The sequence below is a fragment of the Callorhinus ursinus genome, unplaced genomic scaffold (assembly GCF_003265705.2).
Source record: "Callorhinus ursinus isolate GAN/ISIS: 27379988/994484 unplaced genomic scaffold, GSC_fseal_2.0 scaffold15, whole genome shotgun sequence".
Lineage (NCBI taxonomy): Eukaryota > Metazoa > Chordata > Mammalia > Carnivora > Otariidae > Callorhinus > Callorhinus ursinus.
This window is the reverse complement of record NW_027397077.1, coordinates 14,538,652-14,551,783: the sequence shown is the minus strand read 5'-3', so window position 1 is coordinate 14,551,783 and position 13,132 is coordinate 14,538,652. Positions and strand designations below refer to the sequence as shown.

The following is a 13,132-nucleotide window of genomic DNA, read 5'->3' as shown; positions in this document are numbered from 1 at the left end:
TGCGTTCTGTTTTCCTTTCTCAGGCAAGCAATTGTGGCATTTCATTCCTGGTTAAAGTGTTCGAACCCCCACCCGAATTTCCTCTGCGAAGGCTGAGAGCTCCGTGGGGAAGAGACTCTCACAGCCCAGGCCTAAGCCAGGGCTCCAGTGGCTCTTCAGCCGGACAAGACTGTGAACCCATTTCCTCCTTTGGATGAATTTCCTCCTTCCGGGGGAGATTGTTTAACAGGGCAGGGAGGGTTTATAGCAGGCTTCTCTGCAGGTGGGGCAGAGCCAGGGCGGAACCAGGAAGAGCCAGCCCACACGAGGTGCCCACGAGCCACTTGGTGCCTGCCTCTGGGCCTGCTGCAGCTGGAGAACCAGACTGCGAGGCCCCAGCCCCTCCGAGATCCAGCAGGCTGGCCTCGCTCAGCAGCTGGTCCAGGGGGGTGGCTGCCTAGGTCAGGGACCCAAAGCACCAGCGGGAACATCTGGCCTTCTCCACCGAAGCAGGGAAGTGGGAGCCCTGAGCCCTCAGGTACGTTTCCACCAGCACGGAAAGAGCTATATATCTGGGTCTGCATTATCGAGAGAAAGGAAAATAGAAGCGGGGTGGGTAGAAGATGAAGGAGCGAAGGAGCTGGACAGGCAAGCCAGGGATCAATCCCTTGTATTGCAGGCTTTTTTCCTCCACCACAGGGGCCCTTTGGCATTCATTCATTCATTCATTCATTCATTCATCTCTTCATTCAAAAAACACGGTTGAGCATCAATCAGGAGCCACACCGGTATTTCTTTTTTTAAGATTTTATTTATTTGGCGGAGAGAGACCCAGCAAGAGAGGGAACACCAGCAGGGGGAGCGGGAGAGGGAGAAGCAGGCTTCCCGCTGAGCAGGGAGCCCGATGCGGGGCTCGATCCCAGGACCCTGAGATCATGACCCGAGCCGAAGGCAGTCGCTTAACCGACTAAGCCACCCAGGCGCCCCAGGAGCCACACTGATATTTAAAGAATGAACGAAAAAGGCCCCAAATCTCTTTCTTCTCTGAACATAATGATCTGAAAAGTCACAACAAAGGTGCATGGTCTCAAGAGATTTTCTAGCTGTGTGATTTCAGGCAAGTCCCTACCCTTCACTAAACCTCAGTTTTCTGACCTGTAAGATGGGAGTGCAAGTCTGGCTGTCCCCCATTGATCCCTGTAGTTCTCCATCTAGGCTAGCAATCACAAAAACACATAAAATAGCCCCTATTATGTGCCAGGCTCTGGGCTAAGGGATCTCTATATAATAACACATTTAATCTTCACATCACCTCTATGAGGTAGGCACCGTTATCACTCCCAGTTTGCAGATGTGGCACTAAGGCACGGAGAGATTACATAACTTGCCTGAGCAATGTGGCTGCAAAATTTATGCCCCCGACACTAGGCAGCACTGCCTCCCTAGTGCAGTTGATTCAAAGTCCATGGCTGGAAGAGAGCTGGTGGAAGACTACCCTTCCAGATGATTCATTCAGTAAGCATTAACTGAGCAATTCCTGCATGTCAATTAAACAAGGATACAATGATAAACCAGACAGGATTTTTAAAAAAACAAGTATGGGGGCTCCTGGGTGGCTCAGCTGGTTTCGGTTCAGGCCTGAGAACCTCAGCAAGGAGTCTGCTTGTCCCTCTCCCTCTGCTCCTCCCCCCACCCCCCACCCCTGCTCTGTCTCTGTCTCTCTCTCTCTCATAAATAAAATCTTAAAAACAAAACAGGTATGGCTTTAGCCATCAAGTGAAAAACAATTTGCACAGTCATTTCAGAACACTTTGGACATGTACCCTAAAGGAGGTAGGAGTCAGGACAGACTCCTCGGAGATTAAATTTGTGGAGAAATGCTAGCGGGAGGAGGAGGGCTGGGGAGGTAAGCATTCGGCACACTGCAGACTCTAAGAGAAGGGGGAGAAGGTGGGGGGCAGTCCTGCAGGGAGAGGGCGGGAGCCGGCAGTGGGAGGTGAGGGCAGCAAGGTGCTCACGCCCACCCAGGCCAAGCAAGTTGTGGAGTTTGGCTCTACCCAGTGTTTGCTCTAGTTTCTCTGTCTGTCTGCTCCAGGGCATCTGCCAGCTCCCGGTTCAGGCTGGCCACAGCCTACCTGATGCCACGCCAGACCCACCAATATTAGACGGGCGGGTCTCCTGTGAGGAGGGGCAGCTGCCCTGGGGCTCTGTCTTATGGTCATCGTTTACACCCCTCTCTCTGAGCTCTCCTCCACGTTCACACACGTCGCCCACCACTGCATTCCAATAGGAATTTGGAAGGCTGTGGAGCCAAGGGTTATTTCCTGGGGTGCAGGATGCCGCAAGCCACGGTTTGCCAACGTGTGCTTGGGCTGGGTAGTCCTCCTCGGGTGAGACCAGCCTGTCTACTGCTGGGCAGGCCTCGCACAGCTCCAGGCCAGCCTGGAGTCCCACAGCATAGGCCCTGTGGAGAGGCAGACTCTTCTTATGGTTGGTACCAATCTCTTGCTCTGGGAGGGCCCGGGAAACAGAGGTGGGAAGGCCAAGGTCTGCTCCCCAAGGGCATTGCCTGGGGAGACAAAGATGTAGGAGTCATGGAAAGAGCACCACCTTTGGAGTTTGAATCCTAGCTCTGCCTTTTTCTTGCTGTGTTACCTTGGGCAAGTTACCTCACCTGTCTGTGGATGTAACTGTGGTTGAAAATGAGAAAATCCTGTGTATCAGGTGGTACTCTTCTGGGTGCAAGTGACCAAAAAAAAAAAAAAAAAAAAAAAAAAAAATTCAAACCAGCCCAACAAATAAAGGACCTATATTGGCTCACATAATGGAAAAGTCCAGTGATCCACTGGCAGGCAAGGCTGGATCTAGGGGCTCGATGACATCCCCAGGACACTGACTCCATCTCTGGGATCCTTTCCTCCATGTTGCTTTATTCTCAGGCAAGCTCTCTCCACACAGTGGCAGATACCCATCAACATCTGCAGTTCTAAGTAATCTCAAGCCAGCAACCCCAGCAGAGAGGCAGATCCTCTTCCCTGGCAAGTCCATCAAGAGCCCTGGGAGGGCTGTGATCTTCTCAGCATGGGTTGCCTGCCCATCTCTGTGACCAAGAAATGGAGTTAGGCCTGGGCCACGTGGCCACACTTGGAACCAGGAATGGGACCATCCCTAGCCAATTGCACGGCAGGGAGCAGAGGAAGGGAGTTTGGTACCTGCAGGAAAATCAGGGTGAGCCCCAGAAAAAGAGGGAATGGGTGCTGGAAAGATGACCCAAGCAGCAGGTATCCACCACAGTCTGGCTCCAAGCATCCCTACTTCATTTAATCACAGCTACTAAAGTAATGGATGGCATATTGCGTCAGCCAATTCACTTGTGTGACCTTGGGCAAATCACTTAATCTCTTTAAGCCCCTCGCCAGTAACATGAAGTCAATAAAAGAATCTGCCTCACAGTACTGTTGGGAAGATTAAGTGGAAGGGCATGGGGCTCAAAACTGGCCAACTAACAGTATTAAGACTTACTAGAATCATCGCTATGATTATGATTAAGATTATTTCTCCTTCATGAGATCTTGCCATTTGCAATGACGTGGATGGAACTGGAGGGTGTTATGCTGAGTGAAATAAGTCAATCAGAGAAAGACATGTATCATATGACCTCACTGATATGAGGAATTCTTAATCTCAGGAAACAAACTGAGGGTTGCTGGAGTGGTGGGGGGTAGGAGGGATGGGGTGGTTGGTGATAGACATTGAGGAGGGTATGTGCTATGGTGAGCACTGTGAATTGTACAAGACTGATGAATCATGGATCTATACTTCTGAAAGAAATAATGCAATATATGTTAAGAAAAAAAAAAGAAGAAGAAGATAGCAGGAGGGGAAGAATGAAGGGGAGTAAGTTGGAGGGGGAGACGAACCATGAGAGATGATGGACTCTGAAAAACAAACTGAGGGTTCTAGAGGGGAGGGGGCTGGGGGGATGGGTTAGCCTGGTGATGGGTATTAAAGAGGGCACGTTCTGCGTGGAGCACTGGGTGTTATGCACAAACAATGAATCATGGAACACTACATCAAAAACTAATGATGTAATGTATGGTGATTAACATAACAATAAAAAATTATTAAAAAAAAAGATTATTCCTCCTTCAGAGATGTCTGGATCCCACATGTCCCTGGGGAAGATTTATCTCCTAAAGCCTATTCAAAACCCCATTGACGTCACTGTGGAGGCTGCCATCTTGTTAAGAGGCCAAGACCCAGCTCTCTCTGATGGAAAGGAATAGAATCGCCCACTGGGTCTGAGGGGAATTTCATCATGCTTGACCTGCTGAAGTGATTCAGATAGGCCAACAGCAGGCCATGGCTCAGGGGCTGAACCCATCCGCTCCAGGTGTCCTGTTGTGATACAGAAGCCCTCTCTGGTGACACACAGCCAGACTCTGAGCAAAGAGAAATTCTCATGGCACAAACTGTCCTCTCAGGCTAATGTACCCAATGCTGCCTAGCAGCCTGAGATTACCCCATCCCGTTGGGGAGGGAAAGGGCTGCATGTTTGGCCAGACACCTCCTCCTTACTCTCGCTGCTCTGTCAGGGCCTGGAGGAAACCATTCCCGATCCAGAGCATACTTTTCTCTCATTCTGGAGGGATTTCTGCCTCCTTGGGAGGTAGGGTGGAGGGCACAGGGGCATCCCCAAGCAGAGTACAAGGTGGCCTACTTGCTTAACAACTGTCGCTTACAGAGCATTTCCTCCATAGCAGGTATTGTGTGTGCGGTGTATTCTCCAATTTAATGTTTATGAAAGTAGGGATTGTGATGGCCACATACAGATAAGGAAACCAAGATGAGAGGACTGTATCCACAGCTCCATGACAGGACCCAGATGGGGCTCCAAAGCCCGCCCCGCCCCCCCCCCCTTAACCGCCATATCAGACTCGAAATCCCCAGGCCAGATGAGGCCTCTGCAAACCTGAAGGTGCAAATATGGCTAGAGCTGCCATTGGCTGGGAGCCTCCTAAGTGCCGGGCACTGAGCAAGGCACCTTCAGATGATAATCCAGTCAGGTGAATTTGGAGCAAAGTCCAAGGACAGGCAGCTGAGCCCTGCTGAGCAAGCAAGGGGCTGGTAGATCTGCCCCTGAGGAGCTCATTGGCTACTGGGTGGGAAGGAGGGACAGAATGATAGGAACTCTCTCTGATCCTACAGAAGCCTCCCTTCTCCACCACCAACAGTTGAGCCAAACCCAGGCAGGCTGAAGCTCAGGAAAGGGAGCACCGGAGCTCATGGCCACCTTGGGCCGAGAGGAGCAATACCCACATCAGGGTTGGACAAACTAAGGCCTAGGGCCGAATTCAGAGCCACCTGTTTGTATAAATAACGTTTTATCAGAACGTAGCCACATTCATTCATTTACACCCTGTTACTCCTGCCTTTCCACCACAATGGCCGAGTTGAATAGCTGCGGCTGAGAACATGAGGCCCAGAAAACCCAAAATATTTTCTCTGGTCCTTTGCAGAAAACTGCCCGGCCCCAGGCTAAAGGAGTCAGACACCGTGGTTAAGAATGTGGGCTCCTCGAGATAAGTCAGTCAGAGAAAGACATGTATCATATGACCTCACTGATATGAGGAATTCTTAATCTCAGGAAACAAACTGAGGGTTACTGGAGTGGTGGGGGGTGGGAGGGATGGGGTGGCTGGTGATAGACATTGGGGAGGGTATGCGCTATAGTGAGCACTGTGAATTGTGCAAGACTGATGAATCACAGATCTGTACTTCTGAAATAAATAATGCAACATATGTTAAGATAAAAGAAAAAGAAGAAGATAGCAGGAGGGGGAGAATGAAGCGGGGGGAATCGGAAGGGGGAGACGAACCATGAGAGACGTTGGACTCTGAAAAACAAACTGAGGGTTCTAGAGGGGAGGGGCGTGGGGGGATGGGTTATCCTGGTGATGGGTATTGAGGAGGGCACGTTCTGCATGGAGCACTGGGTGTTATGAACAAACAATGAATCATGGAACACTACATCCAAAACTAATGATGTGATGTATGGTGATTAACGTAACAATAAAAAATTTAAAAAAAAAGAATATGGGCTCCTGGGCTCCTCCCTGGGATCCTTTTCTTCCTCTGCCTCTAACCAGCTGTGACCTGACACTCTCTGCCTCAGTTTCCCCAAATTCCTCATTAAGCTGCTGAGGATTAAAGTACTTAAAATAAGGAAGTCTTGGAGCAGCAGCTGGTACATGTGTTTTTTTGTCTTTTTCTGGGAAACATCCCAGGAACATAGTAAGAAACCTCAGAATCTGGGCCTCCCACCCCTTCTTGCGTCTCCTGCTGTGCGGCCTCACGTGGCCCAGTAATTCTACCACTGGCCCGAGCTGGAGAAAACCACTAAAACCATAAATAAAATTAAAACAGGGCATAATGGAAATAATGGGCTTATTTCCTTCTGAAATAAATGTCACTGGCACAAATTGTTCAAGCCACTGTCCTTATTGTTTACAGATTTATTTGCAGTTTCTGTCTGTCTGTATTGGTGACATGATCAATAATTGCCTATAAATACCAGGGGTTTACAAGAAGGACCATTTAGAGAATGAAAGGCAGCCTCTGGTTCCGCTGATTGCGGCACACGGTCAGGATTCAGGGCGGCCTTCGGAGACGACTGGAAACTCAGGGCAAGTGGCAACCAGGTCTGGGCAGGACCACACATGTCCCCTGGTCCCAGGTGGGACTCTTAGCAGCACCTGACTCCCGTGTGCAGGTGCACATGCACACACATACGCGTGACCTCGTGCTAGTGCATGTGTGTGTCTGTCAATGTGTCTGCCACTCTCAGTCTTTCAGGGTCTCTGCTTCTTTTTCGTTCTGTGCTGTCCCTCTCCCTCAGTCTCCTTTATGTGCTGAGTGTCTCCCTCAGGTCCTGTGACCCCCCTCTGTAGCCTCTACCTCCCACCCTGGTACATGCAGAATTCGTCCCTTGCAAGGAATCCTGCCTGGGGCCGGGGATGGGGGGGACGGCGGAGGAGAGAAAGAAGCCCATGGAGGAGCAGATAGTGCCCCACGGCCTTTGGAGACAATATTTAGTCCACAGAATTTCCAGGAATGATGAGGAAAATGGCCTGAGCTTGCCTTTAGCCAGAAGAGGCTACTTAGATTCTAAAGTCTGAGCTTGTCCTCTGGACAGAGTTCATTTTAGAGAACACTGTGGGGCGTGGGGTAAAGGGAGAAACCACTTAGATGGAGGGGCATCCGTGGTGTGTTTGGGGCCTTTTCTCCCTTAGTTTCTTTCCCAAACAGAAAGCCACTCGCTTCCCTCTAAGGACACGTACTGCACACCTATGTGCCTTGGTGCTAGCATCAGGGACGTGCATGAAGAGGGCCCTCAGAAGCCACTGCCTCGAGAGGAAGCTGGCCCCCAATTAGGCTGACCATGAAGCATGACCATGAAGCATGAAGGAGGGATTCCTTTTTTTTTTTTTTAAGATTTCATTTATTTATTTGACAGAGAGAGACAGCGAGAGCAGGAACACAAGCAGGGGGAGTGGGAGAGGGAGAAGCAGGCTTCCCGCGGAGCAAGGAGCCCGATGCGGTGATCGATCCCAGGACCCTGAGATCATGACCTGAGCCGAAGGCAGACGCTTAACGACTGAGCCACCCAGGCGCCCGAAGGAGGGATTCCTTAATGGAGGAGCCAGGGGTCAGGGAAAGCTTCTTGGAGGAGGTGCTACCTTCTCCACACTAAGCTGAGGTTTTATCACTGGCCTGGTTTAATTCTTCCTGTGACCCCCTCATCACCCTCAGAACAAAGCCCAAGGTCATACATTAGCCCAGCCCTTAAGGGCTAATGGATAATTAGCCTAATGTATAATTAGTCTAATGAACAGTCCCCTTCCCCCTTCACTTTGGTCTCTACCATCAGAGATTCGGGTTCTGCCTCTCCTCTGAGCCTCTGCACATGCTGTTCCCTCTGCCTGGAACACTTTCCAGGAGAACTCCATCTGCCAAAATTCTTCCTCCTGGAAGTCTTCCCTGACAGCCCCCTGGCCAGGAGGTTCCCTGAAGGAGCCCCTACCTGAGCACCCATTCCCCTGCACCATCCATATTCCTGTCCCTCCCACCTTACGCTGTGTGTTTCCAGAAGGTGAGAACCTTATCGGTTCTCTGCTCTGTCCCAGGCCCTCAGCATTATGATGGCACAGAGCAGCGTCTCAGGAAATGTAGGGTGAATGATTGAGTTGTATTTTTTTTAAAAAGATGTCACAGAGATCCCCCAATAACTCCTGACCAAACAGACTCAGAGGCCTCAGACCTGCTCAGCTCATGACCTTGTACTGTCTCAGACTTGTCTATGAGGAGAGAAAGGCTTCCTCTGGTTCCAGAAGGCCAATGCTGTGCAGAGGACCCTGCTCCTAGTCCACCTTGCCCGACACTGAGAAGTCCCCACTCTTAGGACAACACAGCTCACGTACCAGCCCTAGACTCTGGTGGGAAAGAGTCCGAGCCCCACCTCTGCTCTTCACCAGAAAAGGCACTGTGCTGGCTTCATTAAGTCTGCTGTGGATGGGGGTCACGGAGTAGCTGCCCAAATGCTCCTCTGGGTCGTCCCTGCCCCAAAGGTTCCATTGCTCAAATGAAATGTGAGCCCTCATGGCCTGGGATAGGACCTTTCCTTGATGCAGAATTACCCTTTGAGTTCCAGTTAAAGTACCGACTTTTTCAAGAGTCAAACCTTACCCCTAGGCACACGGAGCTCCCTTGGACCCAGTGCCCTTCCTTGTTGGAATCTGGCGAGCGTGGGTCAGACTCAGGCCTGTCAGATGCTAGTGTGGCCCCCCCCCATCTGCTGACCGCAGCTGAGGGTGTGACTCTCAGCTCTGCCCCCACAGCTGAGACCGCTCACTCACCCCCTCCAGGCCTTGGCTTCCTCCTCGGAGAAGAGGAGACAGTAGGATCCAACTCACGGGGTTGCCGCGGGGATTCGGCAAGGTATATATGTAAAATTCTTAGCCTAACTCCAGCCGCACGGTAAGCACTCAATACGTGGTAGCTAGTTTTATTATTTTCTTGATAATTTGTTATTTTGATGATTAGCTAAAAAGTGAATTTGGGTGTCTTTCTGCTCTGGAACTCAGGCAGTCATTTGAGGTATGGGTCCAGGCAGAGAGTGGGAAACCTGATTGCCCCCAGGGGCTGGGAGGGCTGAAGGGCCAAAGCTAAGAGGGCAGCCGGCGAGCTACAGCTGTTGCTAATTGCAACCTGATTTCTCCAAGCTCCGGATCAGGCCTCCAGCTCCTGCCTCCTTAGAAACAACCTGCTACACGGAGAACACAGTTGAACCTGTGGCTAATGCCCATGTCAGGGAAAATGCAGAGCATGTTCACGGAGCTCTTTCCATTTTGCCTGTGGCTTAGGGCTGATTCAGAAGTGACTGTTGGCTGAGCCTGGATCCTTATGATGAGCTAGGAAACAGCTTCCGAATTCTGTCTTTCCAACGACAAAGGGCCGCTTGGGTGAGGACCTGAGGCCAAGGAGGAGTTGCCCGAGTGGATGAGTCAGGGAAGGGCAGTCCACAGAGAGAACAGCATGTGCGAAGTTGGTGAGGGAGAGAGCCTCATGCAGGGCAGCTCTGGGCATCTAGAGCAGAAAGTAAAGTGGGGACAGCAGATGATGAGGTGGGCAAGGTTAATCTTGTGCCGGGGTTTAAATCATGCAAGGCCTTATAAGCCACGTGAAATACATTGGCCTTTATCCTAAGGGTCTTAGGCACCAGAGACCAGACTTAAGCAGGAGAAATACCCATTTATTTCTCCATCAAGGTGCTTTTCTCAACCCTCCTAGCCTGGACAGAGAGTAATCCTCTCTCCATTCATCTTGGCTCTGGGACAGGTCATGGCTGAGCTCAAAGGCACCTGAGTATAGGGGACTCCAGGAAACAGGAAGAAACTGATGTCCCAGCTCTTATAGGACCATTAAGAAATGTCACGAACAAGCAGGCTGTGATGGCATTTTGGTTCCATAGGATGAGCAAACATCCGGATAGGAATCCTGCCAAGGAGCTGTGCTAGCAGGAAGCGGCAGGGTGAATGGGGCCTGCCAACAGGGAGGAGGGATGGGAGGGATGTCATCAGGCCAGCAAAGCCCTCATAGACAGGGGGCGTCCCTGCCTGACACCCCTTTCAAGACTGGTAGATGGCAGCACCCTCACTTTACACGGGAGGAAGCCAGGGCCCAGAGAGGTGTGCCCCAAAACACACAAGTACCGAGTGACAAACGCAGGTCTGTCTGATGGACCCAAAATCCATCCTGTTTCCTGATGTCACATGCTTCTTCCTCCCTGGTCCTCTCAAGACCAAGGCCACAAACACTGCCCCATGCTCAGCCTAGTATTTGCATCTTCTGGCAAGACTTTAGAGTAGCTGAGAAAGAGGCTCTAGCAGCCTCAGACTCACAGACGTCCAGCTTAGAGTCATCAGGGAAAAAATAGCTTCTCTCTCCCCAGTTTCCAAGATCTGTCCCAGGAAAAACTCTGATTGGCCTTCCTTGGGTCACATGCCCCCTTATGACCCAACCCCAGAGAAATCACAGTGCACTGACTGACCAGCTCCTCTTGACAGGATGGGGGGCTGTGATGGGTGTCCCCTCATCCAGGACCACAGGTAGGTGTTTAACCTTGATTTGTGGGGAAGGGGTCAGGAAAGTCTTCCCAGAGGAAGTGACTTCTCCACTGAGACCTGAAGTCTAAGTAGGAATGTTCCAGGCAAAGAGACAGACAGGGACTAGCAGTACAAAGGCTCAGGGATGCTTCCGAGCATGTCTTGCTCATAGCCATACCCCCTGCCTAATGCACAGCCTGCCTTCCCGTGACTGCTCAGAGACTGCTTCAGAAATGAAATCCATAAGTGGCTGTGTGGCCTTAGACAAGTCACTTGCCTTCTCTGAACTTCAGCTTCCTTCTCTACACAGTGGTTTCATTGTCCTAATGTTTCAGGACTATGCAAGAATCCTGTTCATTCAGGCCCCAAATATTCATGGAGCACTTCCTCTGTGCTCAGCATTGTACGGGGCCTGCAGGAGACCAGGCCTGCCCTAGAAAAGGAAAGCCTGCTTGCAGCTTATGCACACGGCCAGACCTGCTACCAGAAATCCAGTGGGGTCCAAGGGGAGGGGCAGGACAAAGGGAGAGGTTCAGGGCAATGAGGTTGGACCACGGTTCTGCCTTCCCCCTCCCCACCCCTCCACCTCCATCCCCACCTTTCCACCCTCCACCCTCCCACCCCACCAGCCCTGTGACCACATACCACCCTGGGGCCACGATATGTGTTCAAGGGCAGTCAGACCTTTCTCCCTGTGCCTTTGCCCCACAGCTCTGCAACCTGAATAACAAGTTGCGACAGACATACTCGCAGGAACCAGTAAGAAAGAAACTTTTGGGTTTGGGTGGCTACGCAGGGAATTCTTGCCGCACCCTGCGTACCAGTCCCCAGCGCCTTTCTCCCTCCCTCCCCGCCCCCAGCAGACCAGGTCCTGGAAGCCAGGACTCTGGAGCTGAAGCCTCCAGAGCACCTACAGGCTGACAGGGTGAGCCGGCTGGGGACTCAGGAGACTGGAGAGCCCTGCAGGTGCTGAGGGGACAGTCGGGGACTCAGCCAGGAGGGACACTGAGCTGGAAGAGTCCTCACCGCCCCTTCCCCTCCCTGCCCCCCTGCCCTGAAACCAGAGTCCCTGCTTGGCATGGGCAGGACAGCACGAAGCTAGCCCCTTACCCAGGTATGTATCCCAGCCTCTATCTCTGTTCTCTCTCTCGTCTCTCTCTGAATGGCACTGTCTGTTTCTCCCTCTGAATCTAGGTGAATGCATGTCCTGAGTATTTGCGCTTTGCCTCTGCCCCTTTATCTGTTTTCCTCCTCTGTCCCTGCCTTGTTCTTTCTCTGTGTGTCCCTCTCTGTATCTCTGCCAGCCCCGCTTCCCCTTGCCCTTTGTCTCTCCCAAGTTCTGTCTCCGGCATGCTCTCTGTCAATATCGACGTCTGTCTAGTCATCTGTGCACCCTCATGCACCTGACCCTGTTCCCATCCTTCCATCCGTCTGGCCCCCAGCTCCACGGGACATCCTTCCAACGTCATCTGTGGGCCTGCGCTCCCAGACTCTAGGTCAGATCCCATGAACATTCAAAAGCATAATATACTCTTTGTATCTGAACAAAAGGCGGGGGGTGATCATTTGAATTTCAGGAAGTTAAAGTTCGAAAAAATCTCTGTGGGTAGGGTCAGGCACCAGCTCACCTTTCTTACCTGGAAGGACCTAGACAGCAGGCCAGAGTGGGTGGGAACATTTTCATACTTATCAAAAGGAAATGTAGATTTGCTCTTGCTTTTGTTTAAATATCAAGGACCGACTCAGCCCAACTGCCTCAATGGCAGGCAGTAAGCCTCCTGTCTCTTATCTGGGTCCTTGGTGGTTGGGCTTTGGGGGCCATGTCTGTTGAGATGGATTCTCAGGATAAAGAAGATTCTTGAGTGGGGAGTGGAAGAGTCGTGGGAGCAAGTCCTTGCAGTCAGAGCCCCTCCAGCTGGCTAGAGACTTGAAACAGTTACCACCAGCTTTACCCTCCCCTCCCCTAGGTTTCTAGAGACCTACTGGGGGTCTTTACAGCTGCTGAATCGCTGGTAACTGCCCAGGACCTCGGGGGTGGCACAGGTGAAAGTTGGGACCTAGGGATCAAGAAGGGATGAAACTCCAGTTTTAACTCTCCTCTGAGACAAAAGGCCCTGGCAGTGGGACCCTGTGGGGATTGGGCAGTGGAGACCTGCATCCAAATTCTGGCTGTGACCCTTACAAGCTGAATAACCCTGGGCTTAACCATGGTGAGTCCTGGTTTACCTACCCCTAAAATGGGGAAGTGTGAGGATTAAAGGAGGTAATTGCATATATAGCCCCCGGAGCAAACTCACCTATAACGTGAGCGTTCTCATTACTCTTCATGTTGGCACTTCAGCAGAAATCACTTGAGCTTCTGTTTCCTGGGTGCTTTTACTGGAGCTAGCTAGCTCAGTGTCTCTCAGCTGGCTGGAGGGATGGTGGGATGGATGAATGGAAGAGTGGAAGGGTGGAAGGGTAGACGGATGGAAGGGTGGAAGGGTAGA

General features: G+C 51.5%; 1 protein-coding gene across 7 annotated transcripts in view; it reads left to right on the top strand.

Annotated features, from left to right (window-relative positions):
- Positions 1-322: 322 nt before the first annotated feature.
- FAM3D (FAM3 metabolism regulating signaling molecule D) overlaps positions 323-13,132 on the top strand; it is a 46,130-nt gene continuing 33,320 nt past the window's right edge. For 2 of the 7 annotated variants that reach the window (XM_073901458.1, XM_073901454.1), the window contains exon 1: positions 323-517. The gene's annotated coding sequence lies outside the window, so the exon portion shown is untranslated. Of the gene's footprint in view, positions 518-11,449; positions 11,758-13,132 lie in introns of those variants that run through there. The other 5 variants (XR_012380911.1, XM_073901453.1, XM_073901456.1 and 2 more) reach the window with 4 other exon arrangements.